Here is a 27,974-nt window from a genome sequence, read left to right on the forward strand (position 1 = left end):
CCGTGTCTGGGAAGAAGTGAGGAGCGCCTCTGACCGGCCGCTCCGTCTGGGAGGTCTACCACGGAGGCCAGAAGCAATGTGGGGGCTGGACGTGGTGGCTCACGCCTGTGGTCCCGGCACTCTGGGGGGCGAGGCGGGTTGATCACTTCGGGCTAGGAGTTCGAGACCAGTCTGACCAACTTGGCGAAACATGAAAAATACAACAGACAAACCAACCAACCAACTCAATGACAACAAAACAGGTCTACCCTGGAGTCATACTCTAATTTTTTCTATTTTCCTCCCTTTCTGATCCTTTAGCCCACTTTCTTTTTCTTCCTCTTCCTTCTCCCTCTTCTTTGTCAAATAGAGGATTGAGTTATTATCGCTGATCCATATAAAGTCCCTCTCTCATTTATTTTAACTCCCATCCCCCATTTCTATTCCCCGACTTCCCATGTGCAACCTTCCTAATATGTTTGATATGCATCTTTTTGTTTGTATGTATTTTTAGAAAATGTTTATTGTTTTTGTGTGCAAAAAAATTAATAAAAAAAAGAAAAGGAGTAAGAGAAGAAGGGGGAGGCACAATACTCCCTTAAACAACCAAATCCCGTGAGGACTCACTTATCACCATGGGGACAGTACCAAGCCATCCATGAGGGCTCTGCCTCCAAGATCCAAACACCTCTCACCAGGCCCACCTCCAACAATGGAGGTGATATTTCAGCATCAGATTGGGAGGGGACAAAATATCCAAGCCGTTTCGGTGTACTGCACCTCATATAATTATATCTAACCCCACTCTCTTTTGGTTCCATTTGAATGGAGTATCTTTTTCCATCCTTTCCGTTAACCTAAATGTGTCCTTAAAGGTGAAGTGAGTCTTGGCTGGGCGTGGTGGCTCACGCCTGTAATCCCAGCACTTTGGGAGACTGAGGCAGGTGGATCACAAGGTCAGGAGATCGAGACCATCCTGGCTAACAAGGTGAAACCCCGTCTCTACTAAAAATGTAAAAATTAGCTGGGCATGGTGGTGGGTGCCTGTAGTCCCAGCTACTTGGGAGGCTGGGGCAGGAGAATGGCATGAACCTGGGAGGCAGAGCTTGCAGTGAGCCAAGAGTGCACCACTGCACTCCAGCCTGGGCGACAGAGCGAGACTCCGTCTCAAAAAAAAAAAAAAGAAAAAGAAAAAAGATAGGTGAAGTGAGTCTCTTCCAGGCAGCATACAGTTAAGTTTTTTTTTTTGTGTGTGTGTGTGTGTTTTTTTAACCTATTCAGCCAGTCTGTCTTTTGGTTGAAGAATTTAATCTATTTACATTCAAGGTAATTATTGATAGGTAAGGACTTAGTACTACCATTTTGTTCATTGTTTTCTGGTTGTTTTACAGTTTGTTCTTTTTTCCTTTCATGCCTTCTTCCTTTGTGATTAGACGATTTTTCTCTAGTGGTATACTTTAATTCCTTACTTTGTATCTTTCGTTTATCCACTATAGGTTTTTGCTTTGTGTTTACCATGAGGCTTACATAAAACAGATTATAGTTATAACAGGCTATGTTAAGCTGATTACAACTTAACTTTGATTGCATACACTTTACCCTGCCTGACATTTTATGGTTTTGATGTCACAATTTACATCTTTTTATATTGTATATCCCTTAATAAATTATTGTAGCCATTATTATTATTGTTTTTAAATTTAAAAAATTTTTTTTTTTTGGAGAGCTAGCTGAGGTTTTATTTTGGACCAAAAAAAAAAAAAAAAGCAATTGAATTGTTTTGTAGCTGGAGAAGTGGGCAAGGGGGATCCCCAGGCAGTAAACTCCCCAACGGGTGGGTTGAGGGCTAGGGCTGAGCCTCAGGTGGGTCTTCTGTTCCCTGTGCTCCCCTGCACAGCGGCCTCCCTCCCAAGCTCTGGGGCAGCTGCAGGAGGGGCACACTGGGAGGGGCTGCTGCAGCTGTTCACTTAGGCAGGACGTCAGAGGACTCGGACACCAGCTTCCCATCGTGGATCTCAATCTTCTTCACAACCATGGCCCTGGTGAAGCTGGTGTGGCTGAAGGAGATGGAGCCCATGCCAGAGCCAAAGCTGGAGCTGAGGCCACAGCTGAGGCTGGGGCTTGTGAGACCCTCATAGGCCGAGCTCAGACCACCTGCATAGCCACTGGTGGTCTTCATATGGATATTCATGTTCTGCATCCCAGACTCCAACCGGCTCTCCTCGCCCTCCAGCAGCTTCCTGTAGATGGTGATCTTGATGTCCAGGGCCAGCCTGATGTTCATCAGTTCCTGGTAATCATGCAGCTGCTACGCCATGTCCTGCTTGGCCCGCTGCAGGGCAGCCTCTAGCTTGGAGAGCTTGGCATCCTTAACAGCCAACTCCCCACGCTGCTCGGCATCTGCAATGGCAGCCTCCAGGGAAACCCTCTGGCCTTTCAGGCCCTCAATCTCAGCCTGGAGCTGGCTGACGTTCTGGTTCATCTCAGATCTCAGTCTTTGCATGCCGCAGGTCATCCCTGTGCTTCCCAGCCAGCGTCTGCAGTTCCTCATACTTGATCTGGTACATGCTCTTAGCCTCAGCCTGGCTGTGGTTGGTCATCTCCTCATACTGCACCTTGACCTCAGTGATGATGCTGTCCATGTCCAGGGAGTGGCTGTTGTTCGTGGACAGCACCACAGATGTGTCCAAGATCTGGGACTGCAGCTTCTGGATCTCTTCTTCATACAGCTGCCTGAGGTGGTTGATCTCTTCAGTCAGCCCTCCAGGCAAGACTCTAGCTCTATCTTGTTCATATAAGCTTCATCCACATACTTCCTGATGAGGACAAATTCATTCTCCATCTCTGTATGCTTGTTGATCTCATCCTCGTATTTGTTCTTGAAGTCCTCCACCAGCCCCGGCATGTTGCCAAGCTCTGCCTCAAGCTTCAGCCTCTCCAAGCCCAGCTGCTGCTTAAGGTTGTTGATGTAGCTCTCGAACATGTTGTCCATGTTGCTCTGAGCCGTCTTCTGCTGCTGCTCCACTTGGTCTCCAGCATCTTGTTCTGCTGCTCCAGGAATTGTACCTTGTCTATGAAGGAGGCAAATTTGTTGTTGAGGGTCCTTCTCCTGGGTGCACGAGGCCTGGATGTTGGGTTCCACCTCCAGGTTAAGGGGGCTCAGCAGGCTCTGGTTGACTGTGATGGCAGTGATGCTTCCCATGCCGCTGGCCCCACCATAACTTCCGCCCAGGACACCACAAAAGCTGCTGCTGCCCACTCGGGAGAAGCTCAAGGAGCTGATGCGGGCACCGGGCCCACGCACACAGAAGCAGTTGCTGAAGGCCTGGGGGCCAGAGGGCCACCTCTGGTGGACTTTGTAGGACTTCTGGGTCACCATGATGGACATGGTCAATGCAGGAGTGGAAGCAGGTGGGCTCAACCAGATGGAGATCCCAGAAGGAGCAGGGAAGCTGCTGCTTGGTCTATTTTTTTTTTTTTTTTTTTTTAGATAGAGTTTTGTTCTTGTTGCCCAGACTGGAGTGCAGTGGCATGATCTTGGCTCCTTCACCTCCCAGGTTCAAGTGATTCTCCTGCCTTAGTCTCCCGAGTAGCTGGGATTACAGGGACCTGCCACCAGGCCCAGCTAATTTTTGGTATTTTTTTTAGTGAAGACAAGGTTTCACCATGTTGGCCAGACTGGTCTCGAACTCCTGACCTCAGGTGATCTGCCTTCCTCGGCCTCCCAAAGTGCTGGGATTACAGGCATGGGCCACCGCACCAGGCCTATTGTAGCCATTATTTTTAATAGTTTTGTTTTTTAACAATCATATTAAAGACCCACCATTATACTATTATTCTAAATTTGTGTAATTGTACCAATGAGTTTTATACTTTTAGATGTTTTTGTGTTACTCATTAGCATCCTTTCCTCTCAGCTTGAAGAACTCCCTTTATCATTTCTTGTAAGACACATCTGGTGGTGATGAACTACCTCAGTTTTTGTTTGAGAACGCTTTTATCTCCATCATTGCTGGAGGTCAACTTTGTCAAGTATTGTTGGTTGACAGTTTTCTTTTTTCCTTCAGCACATTGAATTTATCATCCCACTCTCTACCAGCCTGTAGGTTTCTCCTGAGAATCCACTTCTAGCCTTATTGGAACTCCTTTGTATGTGATTTGCTTTTCTCTTGCTACTTTCAGGATGCTGTCTTCATCTTTGATTTTTGACAGTTTGATTATAATATATCTTAGTGTAATCTTGTTCAGGTTGAATCTGATTGGAGACCTTTGACCTTCTCATACCTGGATATTTATACCTTTCCTCAGATTTGGAAATTTTTCTGCTATTATTTATTTAAGTAAACTTTCTGGCCCTTTGTCCTTCTCTTCTGCTTAAACTCCTATAACTAGGATATTTGCTCTTTTGAGAAAATCTTATAAGCTTTAAATATTCTAAGCTTCATTTTTTCTTCTCTGACTGTGTTTTGAAATAATCTGTCTTTGAGTTCACGTATTAATTCTTCTGCTTCATCAAGTCTGCTGTTAATGCTCTCTACTGCATTTTTTAGTTCATTAATTGTATTTTTTGGCTCCAGAATTTGATTTTTTTAAAAAAATAATTTTAATCTGTTACATTTCTTATTTTGGTTATTTATTGTTTTGCTGATTTCAGTGAAATGTTTCTCTGTATTTTTTTTAAATTCACTAAACTTAAAGCAATTATTTTGTATTCTTTGAGAGGTAGTTTATATATGTCCATTTCTTTGGGGTCAGCTACTGGGAGGTTATGTTTTTTAGGTGGTATTGTGTCTCCCATTTTTCTTGTTGCCTTACATTAATGTCTGTGCTCTTAGTGGAACAGTTACCTTTTGTAGACTTTATGGGCTAGTTTCATCGTGGACTGACTTTCCTCCATTGGGTGGGGTGCAGTGGTTCTGGCACTAGTCAGGGTGCCAGCTGTGTGGTCTCTGTGCAGCTCTGTCTGCTGAGATTGGTATGGATAAAAATCACAGGGATCCATAGCAGCCAATGTTGTGAGTTTCTGCAGTGGCAGCAAGAGTTGTTGGGGTCTTTGGTGGCAATGACTGCTAAGATTGCCCCAATCTATTTTTTTTCCCACCGGAGAAGCTATGGCTGAAGGGATCCGTCTTGACACTGGTGCCTGATGAGTGGCACCCGTGGAATAGTCACAGAACTCAGGCCTGATGCACAAATGTGTGGAGGTACAGCAGTTCTGAGTTCCCAGGTAGTAATGGCATTGGTGTCTGGGATGCAGGGATCCTTGCTGCTGCGTAACAGAATGCGAGATGCAGATGCTTGTTAAACAGCTAAGAGAACTGAGAATAAGAGCACTAGTGAGTGCAGCATTAGAGTAGCTCTAGGATTGGAGTAAAGCCAAGATCTCTGTAGCAGCAGAGCTGGTACCCAGCGTTCAGCCACACACAGCAAGAGCTTGGCTCTAGGGCCCAGGGTGCAAACTCTTTACCTGTATACTTTTGACAAATGGATATCTTATATAGAACATTTCCAACTATCCAGAAAGTTTCCTTGTATCACTTTCTTGCCAATCCCTACCCTATCAGAAGCAATGAATGTGGTTTTTTTCCTTAGCTTTTCCCAGTTTATTTTTTTTTGATTGTTGAATAGAATTCCATTGTATCAATGTACCAGCGTTTCCAGTTTGGGACTATTGTAAATAAGGCTGTTATGAACATACCTATACAAGTATTTTTGCAGACAAATGTTTTCATTTCTCTTGGATAAAAATCTAGAATTGGATTTGCTGTGTCAAAGGATTGGTGTACCAGCCTCAGCAACAAAGTGAGACCCCATCTCTACCAAAAATTAAAAAATTAGCCATACATTGTGGCATATGCCTATAGTCCCAGCTACCTGGGACACTGAAGTGGGAGGATCACTTGAGCCCAAGAGTTTGAGGCTGCAGTGAGCTATGAATGTGCCACTGCACTACAGCCTGAGGGACAAAGTGAGACCCCATCTCAAAAAATATATAAAAAAATAAAATTAAAATTAAAAAAATAAAAAATAAACAAATAACGAGTAGCAGCTGGAAGCCAACATATAATTTTTGCTACTGACAATGGTCAAGTTTCTGGATACAGCTTACTATGAGAGCCAAATAATCCTCATAACCGAGCACTAAAATTAAATTCAACAGGCCAGTCAGAGGTAACTGAATCACCAGAGGCTTCCCTGTATGAGAGAAGAAAGAAGGAATTGAGATAAACTTGCCCAATTTTTGCTTCCCAAATTTACCAGACAAGCCATTCCTCCTCTAGGAAGAAATGAGAGGGTAGAAAAAGACTAGGAGTTAAACTAATTGAGCTCCTTTAACATAGTAGGAAACATCAAGAATGAGAAAGATATATTCCCTCTGTACTTCCTATTGCTGCTATAAAAAATGATCACAAACTTAGTAACTTACAACAAAATTAATTTACTGTCTTCCCATTCTGGAGGTCAGAGTCCTAAAATAAAGTTGTCAGAGGGCTGCATTTCTTCTGGAGGCTACAAAGGAGAATCCATTTCATTGTCTTTTCTAGCTTTTAGAAGCCACTTAAATTTCCTGGCATGTGGTCCCCCTTCCTCCATCTTTAAGGCCAGCAGCATAGCATCTTCTAATCTTTCTCTAATTCTATGCGTCATCACATTGTCTTATCTTCTTCTGATCTTTCTGCCTTCCCCTTAAGAAGACCTATGTGATTATATTGGATACCCCTAAATAATCCAGGATAATATCCCCATCTCAATATTCTTAATTACATCTTCAAAGTCTCTTTGAACACAGTCTCTTGCAACAGAAAGTAACATATTCATAGGTTTCAGGAATTAGGACATGGACATCTTTGGAAGGCCATTATTCTACTACAGCCTCTATCAGTTTTCACTCTTATTTAGCAAAAGGATAGGCTCAAGTAATTTCTTCATAAAAGATACTTGGGGCCCGGCATGACGGCTCATACCTGTAATCCCAGCACTTTGGGAGGCCAAGGCGGGTGAATTACTTGAGGTCAGGAGTTCAAGACCAGCCTGGCAAACATAGTGAAACCCTGTTTCTACTAAAAATATACAAATAAGCTGGGCGTGGTGGCAGGCGCCTGTAATACCAGCTATTATTACAGGCGCCTGTAATAATACGGGAGGCTGAGGCAGAAGAATCACTTGAACCCAGGAGGCAGAGGTTGAAGTAAGCCGAGATCGCACCATTGCACTCCAGCCTGGGCGACAGAGCAAGACTCTGTCTTAAAAAAAAAAAAAAAAAGGAATACTTTATTCCTTTTTACACTACACAATATTTAAATTTTTAGCTGTCTCCTGGATTTTCAATTCAAATCTTAAGTAAAATAAAACAAATCAATAATCTCTTTAGAGATAGATTTGTATTCACTTATAACGTCTCATTACTATGACATCACTGAAAATAAAGTGGAACTGATGTTAATGTGCACACTGAAGCACTGAAATCCTCTTGAGAAAAATAATCTGTGAAGACTTTTGACTTAATATTATTAACACTAGTGTTTGATGCAATTAGGAAAATATATTAGTCAAACCTGCTGTTTAACATAGTAGTCCTGCTTACTCTGGCTCCTAAGCCATGAGTTTTCTTACAAACACAATCAACATTCCTCAGAGTGACAGTTTATAAATAATTCAACTTTGGAAGGGGGGAACTGGTAGGAAATGCTCAAAAATGTCAGCAATGGTTTTCTCTGCAGTGGGATCATGGATGACAGTTTACTGTAGTTTCTGACAGTTTTCTGCAGCAAATTTGCTACAATTAACATGTATGACTATTATTTGAATAACTATTATTATTGTAAAAACGTTTTCTTATCAAGACCAGTTATACTTTTACCCTTTTTGGTTTTTCTTTCTTTCTTTCTTTTTGTGTTTTTTTTTTTTTTTTAGACAAGGTCTTGCTCTGTTGCCCAGGCTGGAGTGCAGCGGCGCCATTATGCTCCGACCTCCCAAGCTCAAGTGGTCCACAAGTGCATGCCATCACACTCGGCTAATTTTTTTTTTCTTTTTTTTGTAGAGATCCTAAGACTGTGCCCTCACCCCCACTAGACCAGAGACTGGTTGCAAGTCAGGGTCTCCAGAACTTCTGACCCACCAGCTTCAAGTGGGGGTTCCCAAGACTCCTTTTTGGGCTCGATTAATTTCCCAGAGTGGCTCACAGAACTCAGGGAAACACTTAGAGTCTCAAGGCAGATCAAAGGAGGACAGAAGAAGGTCAGAGGCCTGTCCCTGAAGCCTAACACACCCAACACTGTAACAAGACTGTAATGAGAGCTGTGGAAGTTAGGAACCAGCAAATGTTGATGAAAATACCACACTATCCAACACTTGCAAACCCTTATCCAAAAGTGAGTCATTCATTCATTCATTGTTAAATATATATTAAATGCTTATAGTTTTATGTAGCAATCTTACCTGAAATGTGACTAATAATCAGTAAGTGCATATAAAAATATCTGAGAAGTTAAAATAGTTATTACAAGACTATATATTAAATCACATGAACTTTATGTGTAAGGGAGCTGGTCTCCCCCTCTCCTGCTAACAATCGAACACCTAATTAATAACAGAAATAGGATTGAAACTCTGGTGTGCTGGGTACTATGAGTGAAATTTCCTTTGAACTGTATGTTGAAGAAAAACAGATTTTAACAGCAGGAGGCAAAGAAATATTATTCCAAATACACGCTGAAGAAGAGAAAGGCAGATTGATGGTACAGATTGTAGAGATCTGTTTAGCAGAGAGACTAAACACAGAGAGTTCAGAACAATCTCTCCATATTCCAGACATAATCTAATAAAAGCCTGGACCAAGGGCATTAGTGTAAGAATGGCTATGAAGGCAGATATCTACAGAACTTGGTAAATAATGATTAAGCAGTTTTGCCCCAGAAAAATAAAGGCAATTAGAAGAAGCAGTTCTCTAAGTGGGAAGGTTAGACATTTCATCTGTGACATCTTGAATCTGAAATGATCAAGAACATCAGAGTTTTCCAAAATTTCCAACAGGTAATTAAAACTGTAGTAATAAAAAATTGTTTCAAGCTTGGGTCTCTAGTCAGGCTGTCTAGGTTTGAACCTAAGAACTTTTTTTTATTAGCTGTGGGACCTCGTGCAAGTTACATTAATCTCTCTTTTAGTTTCCTCATCAGTAAAATATGAATAATAAAGTAAATGGATTGTTATAAGAATTAAATGAGAAATATACATAAAGTGCTTGAAATAGAAATTGCTGGCACTTAAGAATTCATGTTATATTTTTTTCATTTTACTTTTTATCAGAGCTTAGAATGAAATATTATATGGCAATTATCTACATATATATATAAATAGTTAAGCAGTGAGAACAAATGAGACCTTCAATAAAATAGAAAGGGTGGTAAACAAAAAGATACAGGCACTTGTATGTTCACTGCAGCATTAGTCTCAATAGCAAAAACATGGAATCAACCTAGATGCACATCAACAGTGGGCTGGATAAAGAAAATGTGATACATATACACCATGGAATACTATGCAGCCATAAAAAAGAACAAAATCATGTCCTTTGCAGCAATACGGATGCAGCTGGAGGCCATTTTCCTAAGCAAATTAATGCAGGAACAGAAAATCAAATGCCATGTTTTCATTTTTAAGTGGGAAGTAAACATTAAGTACACACGGACATAAAGATGGGAATAGTAGACACTGGGAACTACTGGAGTGGGGAGAAGGGAGGAGGTGGTGAGATTAGCCACCATGCCCGGCTAATTTTTGTATTTTTAACAGAGATGGGGTTTCGTCATTTTGGGCAGGCTGGTCTCGAACTCCTGACCTCAGGTGATCCACCTGCCTCGGTCTCCCAAAGTGCTAGGATTACAGGCGTGAGCCACTGCGCCCAGCCCAACAGCATATTTTTAAATTTTTGGTTGACCATGTGAAATTGCCAACATTAGGCCATTTTTTACCTACAAAAACAGCAATTGCATGGGACTCAATCTAATAAAAGGAACCGAAACAAATTTACTAAAGTGATCTAACTCATTTCAGAAGAAAGTCATCTGTGGGCAAATGATCTCCCTAACCAAGAACATGTCCCAACTCAATTCAGAGATCTGCGCTGATTGGCAAACTATGGCCTGCTGGCAAATTAGTCTTTAGCTGCTTTCTTGCTACAAAGGCAGTTAGGTACATCCAGCAAATTGCACAGCCCACAAAGCAAAAATTATTTACTATTTGGCCATTTACAGAAAAAGTCTGCAGACCCCTGATCTCAGCTATGGTTCTAAAATATATTCTGAAAAGTCATAAATCTCTTTAAGTTGTATTATTGTAATAAGACAATGTCTAGTCTTTGTATACATACATATATATTTTGTGTGTGTACAGATATATATAGTCATGCATCGCATAATGACATTTTGGCCAGTGATGGACCATATATACAACAGTGGTCCCATAAAATTATAATGGAGCAGAGATCTGGCAAAATGGCCGAATAGGAACAGCTCCGGTCTGTAGCTCCCAGCGAGACAAACACCGAAGGCGGGTGATTTCTGCATTTCCAACTGAGGTACCCAGTTCATCTCACTGGGACTGGTTAGGCAGTGGGTACAGCCCATGCAGGGCAAGCAGAAGCAGGGTGGGGTGTTGCCTCATCCAGGAAGTGCAAGGAGCTGGGGCCCTACCTCCCCCAGCCAAGGGAAGCCACGAGGGACTGGGCTGTCTGGCCCAGATACTATGCTTTTCCCACAGTTTTTGCAATCCGCAGACCAGAAGAATCCCACGTGTGCCTATACCACCAGGGCCCTGGGTTTCAAGCACAAAACCGGGTGGCTGTTTGGGCAGACACCAAGCTAGCTGCAGGAGTTTTTTGTTTTTGTTTTTGTTTTGTACCCCAGTGGAGCCTGGAACCCCAGTGAGACAAAACCGTTCACTCCCCTGGAAAGGGGGCTGAGGCCAGGGAGCCAAGTGGTCTCGCTCAGTGGGTCCCACTCCCACGGAGCCCAGCAAGCTAAGAACCACTGGCTTGAAATTCTCACTGCCAGCACAGCAGTCTGAAGTTGATCTGGGACAATCAAGCTTGGTGGGGGCAGGGGCATCTGCCATTACTGAGGCTCGAGTAGGCGGTTTTCCCCTGACAGTGCTAAAGAGGCCAGGCAGTTTAGACTGGGCAGAATTCACCACAGTGCAGCAAAGTGGCTACGGCCAGACTGCCTCTCTAGACTCCTCCCCACTGGGCAGGGCATCTCTGAAAGAAAGGCAGCAGCCCCACTTAGGGGCTTTTAGATAAAACTCCTATCTCCCTGGGACAGAGCACCTGGGGGAAGGGGCAGCTGTGGGCACAGCTTCAGCAGACTTAAAATGTTCCTGCTTGCCGGCTCTGAAGACAGAATCTGATCTTGACAAGGAGGATTCTCCCAGCACAGCAATTGAGCTCTGCTAGGGGACAGACAGCCTCCTCAAGTGGGTCCCAGACCCCCATGCCTCCTGACTGGAAGACATCTCCTGGCAGGGGTCAACAGACACCTCATACAAGAGAGCTCCAGCTGGCATCAGGCTGGTGCCCCTCTGGGACAAAGCTTTCAGAGGAAGGAACAGGCAGCAATATTTGCTGTTGTGCAGCCTCTGCTGGTGATACCCAGGCAAACAGTGTATAGAGTAGACCTCCAGCAAACTGTAGCAGACCTGCAGAAGAGGGGCCTGTTAGAAGAAGAGGGGCCTGTTAGAAGAAAACCTAACAATCAGAAAGCAATAACATCAACATCAACAAAAAGGACCCCCACACAAAAACTCCATCCAAAGGTCATCAGCCTCAAAGATCAAAGGTAGATAAATCCACCAAGATGAGGAAAAAACAGCACAAAAATACTGAAAATTCCAAAAAACAGAATGCCTCTTCTCCAAATGATGACAACTCCTCTCCAGCAAGGGCACAAAACTGGATGGAGAATGAGTTTGACGAATTGACAGAAGTAGGCTTCAGAAGGTGGATAGTAACAAACTCCTCTAAGCTAAAGGAGCATGTTCTAACCCAATGCAAGGAAGCTAAGAACCTTGATAAAAGGTTACAGGAACTGCTAACTAGAATAACCAGTTTAGAGAAGAACATAAACGACCTGATGGAGCTGAAAAACACAGCAAGAGAACTTCGTGAAGCATTCACAAGTATCAATAGCTGAATCAATCAAGTGGAAGAAAGGACATCAGAAATTGAAGATCAACTTACTGAAATAAGGCATGAAGACAAAATTAGAGAAAAAAGAATGAAAAGGAATGAACAAAGCCCTCAAGAAATATGGGACTATGTGAAAAGACCAAACCTATGATTGGCTGGTGTACCTGAAAGTGACGGGGAGAATGGAACCAAGTTGGAAAACACACTTCAGGATATTATCCAGGAGAACTTCCCCAACCTAGCAAGACAGGTTGACATTCAAATTCAGGAAATACAGAGAATACCACTTAAGATACTCCTTAAGAAGAGCAACCCCAAGACATATAATCGTCAGATTCTCCAAGGTGAAACAAAGGAAAAAATGTTAAGGGGAGCAAGAGAGAAAGGTCAGGTTACCTACAAAGGGAAGCCCATCAGACTAACAGCGGATCTCTCTACAGAACCCCTACAAGCCAGAAGAGAGTGGGGGCCAATATTCAACATTCTTAAAGAAAAGAATTTTCTTTTTTTTATTATTATACTTTAAGTTCTAGGGTACATGTGCACAACGTGCAGGTTTGTTACATATGTATACATGTGCCATGTTGGTGTGCTGCACCCATTAACTCGTCCTTTACATTAGGTAACTATCCTAAATATATATGCACCCAATACAAGAGCACCCAGATTCATAAAACAAGTTCTTAGAGACCTACAAAGAGACTTAGACTCCCACATAATAAACACCTCTATGGAAATAAACTAGAAAATCTAGAGGAAATGGATAAATTCCTGGACACATACACCCTCCCAAGACTGAACCAGTAAGAAGTCAAATCCCTGAATAGACCAATAACTGTGAGCCACTGTGCCTGGCCTCCCATAACAAGTTCTGAAATTGAGGCAGTAATTAATAGCCTATCAACCAAAAAAAGCCCAGGACCAGATGGATTCAGAACCTAATTCTACTAGAGGTACAAGGAGGAGCTGGTACCATTCCTTCTGAAACTACTACAAACAATAGAAAAAGAGGGACTCGGCTGGGCGCGGTGGCTCACGCCTGTAATCCCAGCACTTTGGGAGGCCAAGGCGGGTGAATCACAAGGTCAGGAGTTCAAGACCAGCCTTGCCAACATGGTGAAACCCCGTCTCTACTAAAAATACAAAAATTAGCTGGGCGTGGTGGCGGGTGACTGGAACCTCAGCTACTCAGGAGGCTGAGGCAGAGAATTGGTTGAATCCGGGAGGCAGAGGTTGCAGTGAGCTGAGATCGCACCACTGTACTCCAGCCTGGGCGACAAAGCGAGACTCCATCTCAAGAAAAAAAAAAGGAAGAAAAAGAAAAAGAGGGACTCCTCCCTAACTCATTTTATGAGGCCAGCATAATCCTGATACCAAAACCTGGCACAACAAAAGAAGAAAATTTCAGGCCAATATCCCTGATGAACATTGATGCCAAAATCCTCAATAAAATATTGGCAAACTGAATCCAGCAGCACATCAAAAAGCTTATCCACCATGATCAAGTCTGCTTCATCCCTAGGATGAAAGACTGGTTCGCCATACGCAAATCAATAAACATAATCCACCATATAAACAGAACCAATGACAAAAACCACATGATTTATCTCAATAGATACAGAAAAAGCCTTCAATAAAATTCAACACTTCTTCATGCTAAAAACTCTCAATAAACTAGGTATTGATGGAACATATCTCAAAATAATAAAAGCTATTTAAAACAAACCCATAGCCAATATCATACTAAATGGGCAAAAGCTGGAAGCATTCCCTTTGAAAACCAGCACAAGATAAGGATGCCCACTCTCATTACTCTTATTCAACATAGTATTGGAAGTTCTGGCCAGGGCAATCAGGCAAGAGAAAGAAATAAAGGGTATTCAAATAGGAAAAGAGGGAGTCAACTTCTCTCTGTTTACAGATGACATGATTGTATATTTAGAAAACCCTATCGTCTCAGCCCCAAAACTCCTTAAGCTGATAAGCAACTTCAGCAAAGTCTCAGCATACAAAATTAATGTGCAAAAATCACAAGCATTCCTATATACCAATAATGGACAAGCAGAGAGCCAAACCATGAGTGAACTCCCATTCACAAGTGCTACAAAGAAAATAAAATACCTAGGAATACAAGTTACAAGGGATGTGAAGGACCTCTTCAAGGAGAACTACAAACCACTGCTCAAGGAAATAAGAGAGGACACAAACAAATGGAAAGACATTCCATGCTCATGGATAGGAAGAATCAGTATCATGAAAATGGCTATACTGCCCGAAGTAATTTATAGATTCAATGCCATTCCCATCAAGCTACCATTGACTTTCTTCACAGAATTAGAAAAAACTACTTTAAATTTCATATGGAACAAAAAAGGAGCCCATATAGCCAAGACAATCCTAAGCAAAAAGAACAAAGCTAGAGGTATGATGCTACCTGACTTTGAACTATACTACAAGTCTACAGTAACCAAAACAGCATGGTACCAAAAAAGATACATAGATCAATGGAACAGAACAGAGACCTCAGAAATAACACCACACATCTACAACCATCTGATCTTTGACAAACCTGACAAAAACAAGCAATGGGGAAAGGAGTCCCTATTTAATAAATGGTGCAGGGAAAACTGGCTAACCATATGCAGAAAACAGAAACTGGACCCCTTCCTCACGCCTTACACAAAAATTAACTCAAGATGGATTAAAGCCTTAAATGTAAGACCTAAAACCATAAAAACCCCAGAAGAAAACCTAGACAATACCATTCAGGACATAGGACTGAGCAAAGACTTCATGACGAAAACACCAAAAGCAATCGCAACAGAAGCCAAAATTGACAAATGGAATCTAATTAAACTAAAGAGCTTCTGCACAGCAAAAGAAACTATCATCCTATCATCAGAGTGAACAGGCAGCCTACAGAATGGGGGACCATTTTTGCAATCTATCCTTCTGACAAAGGTCTAATATCCAGAATCTACAAGGAACTTAAATTTACAAGAAAAAAAACAACCCCATCAAAAAGTGGGCAAAGGATGTGAACAGACACTTCTCAAAAGACATTTATATGGCCAAGAAACATACGGAAAAAAAGCTCATCATTACTGGTCACTAGAGAAATGCAAATCAATACCACAATGAGATATTATCTCACGCCAATTAGAATGGTGATCATTAAAAAGTCAGGAAACAGATGCTGGAGAGGATGTGGAGAAATAGGAATGCTTTTACACTGTTAGTGGGAGTGTAAATTAGTTGGACCATTGTGGAAGACAGTGTGGTAATTCCTCAAGGATCTAGAACCAGAAATACCACTTAACCCAACAATCCCATTACTGGGTATATACCCAAAGGATTATAAATCATTCTACTATAAAGACACATGCACACATACGTTTATTGTAGCACTATTTACAATAACAAAGACTTAGAACCAACCCAAATGCCCATCAATGATAGACAGGATAAAGAAAATGAGGCATATATGCATCATGGAATACTATGCAGCCATTAAAAAAGAGTGAGTTCGTGTCCTTTTCAGGGACATGGATGAAGCTGGAAACCATCATTCTCAGCAAGTTAGCACAGGAACAGAAAACCAAACACCGCATGTTCTCACTCAGAAATGGGAGTTGAACAATGACAACACATGGACACAGGGAGGGGAACATCACACACCGGGCCTGTCGGGGGTTGGGGGAAAGGGGAGGGAGAGCATTAGGACAAACATCTAATGCATGCAGGGCTTAAAACCTAGATGACGGGTTGATAGGTGTAGCAAACCACCATGGCACATGTGTACCTATGTAACAAACCTGTATGTTCTGCACATGTATCCCAGAACTTAAAGTAAAATTTTAAAAAAGAAACCTATTTAAAAAAAGATTATAATGGAGAAATACAGTATTACAATAAGAGAAAATCCTATTGCCTAGTGATGTCATAGCCATGGTTTGCCACTGAGCAAACCTTTCCTTTGTTTAGATACATAAATACCATTGTGTTACAGTTGCCTACAGTATTCACTACAGGAACATGCTATACAGGTTTGTAGCCTAGGAGCAACAGGCTGTATCAGATGGTCTAGGGGTGTAGCAAGCTCCACCATCTAGGTTTGTGTAAGTACACTCTATGACATTCATACAATTACAAAATTGCCTAAGGACACATTTCTCAGGACATATCCCTGTTGCTATGTGGTGGATGGCTATATCATATACATCATACTTTAAAGGCTCTGCCTGACTAATCTTTCATCAACCGCCCATGAATTCAGGAATGGTTTTTGGCTCTGGCAAATCAATAAGTACATTAGATTACAGGCTCTTTTGTCTGTCTCCTTTCATGGACAGAGATGAAATGAAGCCTACTACAATTATTAAGGGTAACTGATATGAAAGACAAACCAACAAGTGACAAATTGAGGATCTGCCCCTCAAACTGCCCTAAATACATTTTATAAAGTATCGGCCTTAACATTAGATTATAATTGAATTCAGATTATAAATATAAATCTTTTCAGGTCAGATCTTAATTATTGTTTAGCCAAACATGATTTGGTTACTGAGATACTGATCTAGTCCGGGAGTAGAATAGTTGAAATTTACAAACACACAGAGATACTATAACTCATGCAGAATAAAAATTAGCTGAAATTTGAAAATAGTCCCAATATGACAGTCAGTTTCATATGCACATTTAATGCCAGCTTTGTTCTGGGTGCTATGATTGGCACTGTAATCATAACATCAATAAGACACTGACATAGCAAAATCCAATTGCATTAAATGCAAACTTGTGTTTATCTAAAGTAGAAAGAATATGGCAATTACTTATCACCATTCAATCAGTCCCACAAATCCCACACTAAGCAGATAAGTTACCCACAGAGAGGTTACCATCTTGACCTAATATTCTTATGAAAGGACTAGATCTTAATAATTTTTCAAAAAGGATTCAAAATTATGCAAAAGGTACTTTTCTTAGAGTTTAAGATATTTTAAAGTTCCTGATAATCTTAGTACTACTGCTCACTAAAGTAATAATCATTATACCTATAGAACCCTGAAAACTTTTTAAACATTTTCACACATTTTATCTCCTTTGGTCTTCATAATATCCCCAGAAAGCTAAAAATGGCAGTTTTTATTATCCCAGTTTCATAAAGGAAGTAGCCAAGACCCTGTAAAATTAAGGGAATTTTCTTAAATTTCTTTAATTCACATGCATTAAGAACATTTTTGTCTGGGTGCAGTGGTTCATGCCCAGTACATTGGGAGACCATGGCAAGAGGATCACTTGAGGTCAAGACCAGTCTGGGCAACGTAGTGAGACCTTGTCTCTAAAAAAAATTTTTTTTAATTTACTATGTGTGGTGGCATACACCTGTAGTCCTAGCTACTCAGGAGGCTGATGGGGGAAGATTGCTTGAGCCCAGGAGTTCAAGGTTACAGTAAACCATGATCATGCCACTGCACTCCAGCCTGGGCAACAGAGTGCGACTCTGTCTCAAATAATAATAATAATAAATGGGAAAACAGAAAAGGAACACCAATATGGTTAATCCAAACACATTAAAAATGACATTAAATACAAATGGACTATATAACACCATTAAAATGCAGAGATTGTAATACAGGATAGACAAGTACAACCCAAATACATGTAATTTAAAAGAAACATACTTTAGGCTGGGTGCAGCGGCTCACGCCTGTAATCCCAGCACTTTGGGAGGCCGAGGCAGGCAGATCATGAGGTCAAGAGTTTGAGACCAGCCTGGCCAACATGGTGAAACCCCATCTCTCCTAAAAATACAAAAATTAGTCGAATGTGGTGACTCATGCCTGTAATTCCAGCTACTTGGGAGGCTGAGGCAAGAGAATTGCTTGAACCCGGGACGCGGGGATTAAAGTGTGCCAAGATCATGCCATTGCACTCTAGCCTGGGCAAGGGAGAAAGACTGTGTCTCAAAAAAAAAAAAGAAAGAAAGAAACATACTTTAAACACAAATACACAGAGAAGTTAAAAGGAAAAGCATAAAGATATACAGAATAAACATTAAGTATATATTAATGTCTGAAAAAACAGGTTTCAAGATAAATAGTATTTCCAGGGATAAGATGGACATTTAATAAGAAGAGGGTCAGTTTATCAAGAAGACACAGCAGGCCGGGCACAGTGGCTCACGCCTGTAATCCCAGCACTTTGGGAGGCCAAGGTAGGTGGATCACCTGAGGTAAGGAGTTCAAGACCAGCCTGACCAACATGGTGAAACTCCATCTCTACTAAAAATACAAAAATTAGCTGGGTGTGGTGGCGGGCGCCTGTAATCCCAGCTACTTGGGAGGCTGAGGCAGGAGAATTGCTAGAACCCAGGAGGTGGAGGTTGTAGTGAGCCGAGATTATGCCATTGCACTCCAGCCTGGGGGACAGGGCAAGACCCCATTTCAAAATAAAATAAAATAATAAAAATACAAAAATTAGCCAGGAGTGGTGGCTCGCACCTGTAGTCCCAGCTACTAGGGAGGCTGAGGCAGGAGAACCGCTTGAACCTGGGAGGCAGAGGTTGCAGTGAGCCAAGACTGTGCCACTGCACTCCAGCCTGGGTACAGGGTGAGACTATCTCAAAAAATAAAAAATAAAAAATAAAGACATAGCAATCTTAACTGTGGATGTTACTAAATAACAAAGCTCCCAAATACATGAAAAAACAAAATAACCTGACAGAACTAAAAGGAGAAACTGTCAAATTTATAACCACAATGAGGGACTTAACACTGCCCCCAGAATAGTAACTGACATAAGTAGACATTTTTTTAAAAAGTGAAGGCCAGGTGCAGTGGCTCACACCTGTAATCCCAGAACTTTGGGAGGCTGAGGCAGGCGGATCACTTGAGGTTAGGAGTTCGAGACCAGCCTGGCCAACATGGTGAAACCCCATCTCTACTAAAAACACAAAAATTAGCTGGGTGTGGTGGCACATGCCTGTAATCCCAGCTATTGGGGAGGCGGAGGCAGGAGAATCGCTTGAATCCAGGAGGCGGAGGTTGAGTAAGCTGAGATCATGCTACTGCACTCCAGCCTGGGCAACAAAGTGAGATTCAGTCTCAAAAAAAAAAAAAAAAAAAAGTGAAACCATAAAAGTTTTAAGCAACTCCCCCACTCCCCCACTCCTTTTTTTTTTGAGCAACACTTTTAACCAACTTGACTTAATTGACATTTATACACCAGTCCACCCACCAAGAGCAGAATACATTATTTTTCCCTAAGGGTAACTGGAAGATTCACCAAAACAGACCATATGCTAGGCAGAAAAATAAAAGTATTGAAATAACACAGATAACATTCTTGGACTACAATATTACTACTTTAGAAATCAATAGAAACCAGGTGTTGTAGCTCCCATTTGTAATCCCAGTGACTCAGGAGGGTGAAGCAGGATTGCTTGAGGCCAGGAGTTTGAGACCTGTCTGAGCAACACAGTAAGACCCCATTTCTACAAAAAAAAAAAAAAAAGCCAGAAGTGGTGGCACACGCCTGTAGTGTAAGCGACTTTGGAGGCTTAGGTGGGAGGATTGCTTGAGCCCAGGAAGTGTGAGCCTGCAGGGAGTGAGCAATGATCATGCCACTGTGCTCCAGGCTGGGTAACATAGAAAGATTCCGTCTCTCTAAAAAAAGTAAAAAGGTTTTAACAGAAATCGATAGCAACTGGATATCTAGAAAATTCCTAAATATTTGGAAATAACATATATCTAAATAAATAGGTCAGGCGTGGTGGCTCATGCCTGTAATCCCAGCGCTTTGGGAGGCCAAGGTGGGTGGATCGCCTGAGGTCAGGAGTTTGAGACCAGCCTGGCCAACATGGTGAAATCCTGTCTCTACTAAAAATACAAAAATTAGTCAGGCGTGGTGGCAGGTGCCTGTAATCCCAGCTACTCGGGAGGCTGAGGCAGGAGAATCTCTTGAACCCGAGAGGCGGAGGTTGCAGTGAGTTGAGATTGCGCCATTGCACTCCAGCATAGGCAACAAGAGTGAGACTTCATCTCAAAAAAAAAAAAGAATATAAATAAATAAATAAAGGGTCAAAGAAATCAGAGAGGAATTTTAAAATATTTTAAACTCAATGATAATAAAAACATACCTAAAGTCATGGAATTCAACTAAAGCATGATTAGAGAAAAGCTTACAGCTTTAAGTATCTACATTAGAAAAAAAGGGCCGGCACAGTGGCTCACGCCTGTAATCCCAACACTTTGGGAGGCTGAGGCAGGCAGATCACTTGAGGTCAAGAGTTTGAGACCAGCCTGGCCAACATGGTGAAACCCCACCTCTACTAAAAATACAAAAATTAGCCGGGTGTGGTGGCGAGCACCTGTAATCCCAGCTACTTGGGAGGCTGAGGCAGGACAATAACTTGAACCTGGGAGGCAGAGGTTGCAGTGAGCCGAGAACATACCACTGCACTCCAGCCTGGGTGACAGAGTGAGAGTCCATCTCAATAAAAAAAGAAAAAAAGGTATAAAATCAAGTATCTATGCTTCCACCTTAAGAAGTTAGAAAAAGAGGAGCAAATTAAACCCCAGGTAGAAGAAATAAAAATAAGTCAGTAAATAGAGAATGGACAAATAAGAAAATTAAAGTTAAAAATGGGTTGATTTGAAAAAATTATTAAATTTAAGCAGCTTCTAGTAAGACTGATCAACAAAGAAAGAAAAACATAAATGAGCAATATTAGAAATAAAGGAAGGAACATCACTATAGATCCTACAGACATTAAAAGATTAAGAAAGGTATATTTTTAACAACTTTATGCCAAAAGATTCTACAACTTAAGTTAAATGGACAAATTCCTTGAAAAATGCAACTTACCAAAAACTAACACAAGAAAGAAAGAGATCATCCATGTTATCTTATACTCATTTTAAAAAGTAATAATTTTTTAAATCCCATGAAAACAAACAAAAAAAACAAACAAAACCCTTTCAGAACCAGATGGCTTCACTGCTGAATTCGGTCAAACATTTCGGATGTAACCAAACTTACTCTTTCATAGAGTAGAAGAGGAAAGAATAGTTCCCAACTCATTTTATGAGCCAGCATAACTTTGCCCTCAAAACCAGACATTACAAGAAAAGATTATTACAGATCAATATTTTTATTAAATATGAATGCAGAAACCCTTCACAAAATCCTAACAAATCTAATAGAGTAGTATGTGAGTGTATATGTATGTATATGTGTATGTATATATATATATATATATATATATATATATATATATATGGATAAAACATGACTAACTAGGTGGAATTTATGCCAGGGATGCAAGATTTGTTTAGCATTTCAAAATCAGTCTATGGGCCAGGTGCGGTTGCTCAGGCCGGTAATCCCAGAACCTTGGGAGGCTGATGTGGGTGGATCACCTGAGATCAGGAGTTCCAGAGGAGCCTGGCCAACATGGTGAAACTCCATCTCTACAAAAAATACCAAAATTAGCCAGGTGTGGCTGGGCACGGAGGCTCACGCCTGCAATCCCAGCACTTCGGGAGGCTGAGGCAGGTGCATCACTTGAGGTCAGGGGTTGGAGATCAGCCTGGCCAACAGAGAAACCCTGCCTCTACTAAAAAATACAAAAATCAGCTGGTTATGGTGGTGTCTGCCTGTAATCCCAGCCACTCAGGAGGCTGAGGCAGGAGAATTGCTTGAATCCAGGAGGTGGAGGTTGCAGTAGGCCGAGATCACACCACTGCATTCCAGCCTGGACGACAGGGTGAGACTCTGTCTTTAAAAAAAAAAAAAAAAAAAAAATCTTCTCTTTGGCCGGGCATGGTGGCTCACGTCTGTAATCCCAGCATTCTGGAAGGCTGAGGCGGGCAGATCACTTGAGGTCAGTGGTTCAAGACCAGCCTAGCAAACATGGTGAAACCTTGTCTCTACTAAAAATACAAAAATTAGCCGGGCATGGTGGTGCACTCCTGTAATCCCAGCTACTCGGGAGGCTGAGGCAGAAGAACAGCTTGAACCCAGGAGGTGGTGGTTGCAGTGAGCCGAGAGTGCACCACTGTTCTCCAGCCTGGGTGACAAAGCAAGACTCCATCCCGAAAAAAAAAAAAAAATAGCAACAAAAAAACCCACACAGCTAACATCATACTTAACTGTGAAATAATGAATATTTTCCCTTAATATTGGGAAAGAGGCAAAGATGACTGCTCACACCACTTCCACATTTAAAAGGAAAAGGCAAAGATGTCTTTATTCACAGGTGACATAATTATGTATGCAAAAAATCCTAAAGAATCTTTAAAAAATCTACTAGATCTAATGCAATAGATCTGAGCAAATTCAGCAATTAGTGAATTAGACAATGTAAAACAAATGTATCACATTTCTATATATTAGTAGCAAACAATTAGGAAGTAAATTTTTTTTTTTTTTGTAGAGATGGAGTCTCCCTATGTTGCCCAGGTTGGTCTCATACTCCTGGCCTCAAGTCATTCCCCTCACCTAGGCTTCCAAAGTGCTAGGATTATAGGTGTGAGCCACCACACCCAGCTTAGAAAGTGGAATTTAAAATCCACTCTCATTTTTAATAACATTCAAAGTCACGAAATATTTAGTAACAAATTCAGTGAAATATGTACCACAGTGCTATTAAAAACTATTAGCACTTTGCTGAGAAAAATTAAAGAACACATAGAAATAGATCCATAAATATACAACCAAATGATTTCTGACAAGGGCACTGACATAGTTTGGATGTTTGTCCCCTCCAAATTTCATGTTGATATGTGATCCCTAATATTGGAGGTTGGGCCTTCTGGGAGGTCATGGGGGCAGATTCCTCACGAACGGCTTGGTGATGAGTGAGTTCTTACTCTATGAGTTCACGTGAGAGCTGGCTGTTTAACAAAGTGTGGCCCTCTTCCCTCTCTCACCATGCGACGCCTGCTCCCCCTACACCTTCCTCCATGATGGAAGAAACTTGAGGCCCTCATCAGATGCAGATGCTGCACCATGCTTCTTGTACAGCCTGCAGAACTGTGAGCCAAATAAACTGCTTTTCTTTATAAATTACGTAGTCTCAGGTATTCCTTTATAGTAACGCAAAATGGACTAACAGAGGTGCCAAAGCAATTCACTGGTGGAAAGGATTGACTTTTAACAGACAATACAAGGACAACCAGATATCCATATGTCAAAAGAATTGCTCAACTCTTAATTAACATCATTTACAAAGAGTAATTCAAAGTGTGTAACAGACTTAAATGTAAAATTTAAAACTGTAAAACTCCCGGCTAGGCACGGTAGCTCACACGTGTAATCCTAGCACTTTGGGAAGCCAAGGTGGGTGAATCACAAGGTCAGGAGTTCGAGACCAGTCTGGCCAATATGGTGAAACCCCGTCTCTATTAAAAATACAAAAAATTAGCTGGGCGAGGTGGCAGGTGCCTGTAGTCCCAACTATTCAGGAGGCTGAGGCAGGAGAATTGCTTGAACCTAGGAGTCGGAGGTTGCAGTGGGCCGAGATCATGCCACTGCACTCCAGCCTGGGCAACAGAGCGAGACTCCGTCTCAAAAAACTGTAAAATTCCCAGAAGAAAAAATCTTTGCAACCTTGGGGCAGACAATGATTTCTGAGACTACTTAAAACATGCATTATAATGGCCGGGCACGGTGGCTCACGCCTGTAATCCCAGCACTTTGGGAGGCCGAGGCGGGTGGATCACGAGGTCAGGAGATCAAGACCATCCTGGCTAGCACGGTGAAACCCCGTCTCTACTAAAAATACAAAAAATTAGCCGGGCATGGTGGCGGGCGCCTGTAGTCCCAGCTACTCGGGAGGCTGGGGCAGGAGAATGGCATGAACCCGGGAGGCGGAGCTTGCAGTGAGCAGAGAGCACGCCACTGCATTCCAGCCTGGGCGACAGAGCGAGATTCTGTCTCAAATAAATAAATAAATAAGTAAATAAAAATAAAATAAAACATGCATTATAAAAGAAAAAAAATCAAGAAGTTAGATTTCACCAAAATTTAAAATTGCTGTTTGAAAAACACAATTCAGAAAATGAAAAGTTTGGAAGAAACTTTTGATACCTACACACACACATATGAACAGACCTGTGTTCTGAATATATGAAGAATAATTACAACTGAGTAATAAGAAAATCTCATTTTAATAGATAAATTTTTATTTGAGCAAACTAACAGAAGATATTCATATAGAGTCATGCATTGCTTAACTGTGGGGATATGTTCTGAGAAATGTGTCATTAGGTGATTTTAATCATTGTGAGAACATAGAATGTACTTATACAAACCTAGATGTTAGAAGCCTACCACATCCCTAGGGGCTATTGCTCCCAGGCTACAAACCTGTACAGCATATTACAGTACTGAATACTGTAGGCAACTGCAACACAATGATGGTAAGTATTTGTGTATCTAAACATGTCTAACCACTGAAACGGTACAATAAAAATATGCTATTACAATCTTATGTGACTACTATCATATCTGTGGTCCATCATTGACCAAAACACCTTTATGCAGTGTATGACTGTATACTAATGGCCATTAAGCATATAAAAATATATTCAACAACATTATTCATCAGGGAAACAAAAATTAAAACCACAAAGAGATATCAGCACACCCCCATTTGATCTTGCTAACAACCAATCTGTCAATTCAAAGTGCTGACAACAATGAGGAACAACTGGAACCTTCATACATTGGTCGTGGGAATATAAAATGGGTATAACCACTTCAGAAAAAATTGAGTTTCTTGGAAACGCACACAATCCAGCAATTGTATTCTTATGTATTTACCCAAGATAAATGAAAAATATGCCCAAAGACCTGTAAATGTTCTTACCAGCTTTATTCAAAATAGCCAAAAATTAGAATATCTATTAACAGCTGAATAAACAAATTATAGTATATTGCGCAATGGAATACCACTCAGCAACAAAAAAACTACAAACCAAGTAATTAATAAGGAGTGTTTTTATGGGGCGATGAAAACGTTTTCAAACTAGAGAGAGCTGGTGATCTCACAACATTGTGAAAACAATAAATATCACTGAATTGTACACTTCAAAATGGTTGTTTGAGTTTGTTTAGCCAAAGTAAAAAAGAAAAAAAAAAGGCTAATTGTATATTATCTGAATATCCCCTCAAAAAAAAAAAAACTTTTGACAAAAGCAAGAGCAGGAATGAATTCTCAACTCACAATGATACACCAATACACATCCACGATAATAGCTTAAATGACAAAGACTGACAACACCAAAATTGGTGAGAATGTGAGTACCTGGAACTCATATATTGCTGATGAAAGCATTAGATAGTATAACCATTCTGGAAAATGGTCTGGCAGTTTCTCATAAAACTAAACATGCTCCTACTTCATGACCTAGCAATTCTACTGCTAGGTATTTAAAGCTTTATGTGGGCAGAGATTTTCATCTGTTTGTGGGCAAACAGTGCAAGACACACAGTAGATACTCAATAAGTATTTACCAAATGAATGTCTACTTATTTTAGCATTGTAATAAAAAACTAGAAACAATCTAAGTATATTAATAAAAAGCTATACAGATAAAAATGTAGTATATTCATATGACAGAATACTATATAAAACAATTAAGGCCGGGTGCGGTGGCTCACGCCTGTAATCCCAGCAATTTGGGAGGCTGAGGCGGGTGGATCACTTAAGGTCAGGGGTTCAAGACCAGCCTGAACAATATGGTAAAACCCCCATCTCTACTAAAAATAAGAAAATTAGCTGGGCGTGATGGCATGTGCTTGTAGTCCCAGCTACTTGGGAGGCTGAGACAGAAGAATCTCTTGAACCCAGGAGGCAGAGGTTGCGGTGAGCTGAGATCGTGCCACTGCACTCCAGCCTGGGTGACAGAGCAAGACTCCGTCTCAAAACAACAAGAACAACAACAAAAAACCTTTAAAACAAATACGTCAGTGGCTAAAACTATCAATATCAATCCAAATCAATTTTTAAAATAATACTGAGTGAGGCCAGGCGTGGTGGGTCACGCCTGTAATCCCAGTACTTTGGGAGGCCGAGGTGGGCGGATCACGAGGTCAGGAGATCGAGACCATCCTGGCTAACACGGTGAAACCCTGACTCTACTAAAAATACAAAAAATTAGCCAGGCGTGGTGGCGGGCACCTGTAGTCCCAGCTACTTGGGAGGCAGAGGCAGGAGAATGGCGGGAACCCGGGAGGCGGAGCTTGCAGTGAGCCGAGATCGCACCACTGCACTCCAGCCTGGGCAACAGAGCGAGACTCCGTCTCAAAAAAATAAAATAAAATAAGAAATAAAATAAAATAAAATAACACTGAGTGAAAAACACAAGTGCAGGCTATATGCAATATGATGTAACATTTAAAATTTAAAAACACATGCAATAATAGACACGTATAAAATATAATTTAAAAAACACGAAACACAGATACCAACTCATGATGTTGAGTACCTGGTTACGGATGGGTGGGATGAGACTTCAGCTTTATTGGAAACGTTTTATTTCCTTATCTAAAAAAATACTAGAAAGAAATACAACAAAATGTTAACAGTTGTTAATGTTAGCCTCTGTAAATATAAATATTGTGTTACTTTAGTCTTTATTTTTTTATCTCAACTAAATTAAAAAAGGAATTTTAAAACCCTAGTGTTACATGCAAGTGAGTCAATAATGGCAAAATAATAATGAGATACATAAAAGGTGACTAACTTTTAATGGTGAATACTGGATCCAAGCACAAGTTTGAAAATTTTGATTTCCGAAAAAAACACAAACCTTAAGTGATGAATGAAAAATAGACAAAATGGAACAGGGTAATAAGAATATTATTAAATAACAAAATCTACTTTGAACAAGGAAATCTTTCCAGTTACAGATATATTTAAAACTCACATATCCCATCTGTTGTTGTTAAAGAATATAAAAAGAATAAAATTTTAAAGGAAGCACAGGGAGTACTGAAAAAGCTAAAGTATAAAAGTACAGAAAAAAGGTAAATATAGAATCACACAATGAAATCACAAAGTTTGGCAGTATAGTAGAACAAGACAGTATATTATCCATTTTGTATCTAATATTTTGATATCTGGTCCTAGTTCCATAACTGGTATAAACTTTGTTTTATATTTTTATGATATTTATAATAAAGATATGGCATCCTACTTTTTCCACCAGTCTCATATTTGCAATTTCTCCTCTTTGGACTGGCTGATCTCTGAGCACCCTTCTAACTCTAAAATTAAACTGGTAATTAGAACACTGCCTTCCACATAGCTGTTTCAACGACTAGATAAACAATCATTTTGAACTATTAAATAAAGAGATTTCAAAGAATACTGGCTATGATAGACACAGATAACAAATACTAAACGATTTAAAATTTTGGTCACATAAAAATACATACATACCATTCGGAGATGTTTACTCGGCCAGTAAATATATAATTAACTCCTACTAAAGGATGAGGCACCTGTGGCTATTCCATAAATACTGATGTGAAGATGATTAAAGTAATATCGTCTTACAGTACGTCGCCTGAGTCAGAACCAAATAAATCAATACATAAATACTTTTGGGAAAAATCAAAACCATGGAAAAATGTTATCTTCCCAACAATCTATTTTACAGAGAACCATAGTTTATAACAGCTTTTATGCTGTGTGCATCAAGATCATCTATTACACGAAAAATGATTCCACCCCCTCTACTAGCAACGCCTCAGCATCGAGGGTGAGCTGCCAGGATGGACTCCCCGCTTTCCCCCTCTGTCT

General features: G+C 40.8%; 1 protein-coding gene and 1 pseudogene across 6 annotated transcripts in view; both read right to left on the minus strand.

The window, feature by feature from the left end:
* Positions 1-27,974, minus strand: part of ICA1L (islet cell autoantigen 1 like) — a 93,411-nt gene that overhangs the window by 64,589 nt on the left and 848 nt on the right. The window contains exons 1-2 of one of the 6 annotated variants that reach the window (XM_055290316.2): positions 27,612-27,728; positions 26,656-26,725 (exon numbers count right to left, since the gene is read on the minus strand). The exons of 1 other annotated variant lie outside the window; for it this stretch is intronic. The gene's annotated coding sequence lies outside the window, so the exon portion shown is untranslated. 4 more of the 6 variants (XM_055290320.2, XM_055290321.2, XM_055290317.2 and 1 more) reach the window with 4 other exon arrangements.
* Positions 471-27,729, minus strand: LOC129488307 (keratin, type II cytoskeletal 8-like; annotated as a pseudogene).

The sequence above is a fragment of the Symphalangus syndactylus genome, chromosome 8 (genome assembly GCF_028878055.3).
Source record: "Symphalangus syndactylus isolate Jambi chromosome 8, NHGRI_mSymSyn1-v2.1_pri, whole genome shotgun sequence".
Taxonomy (NCBI): domain Eukaryota; kingdom Metazoa; phylum Chordata; class Mammalia; order Primates; family Hylobatidae; genus Symphalangus; species Symphalangus syndactylus.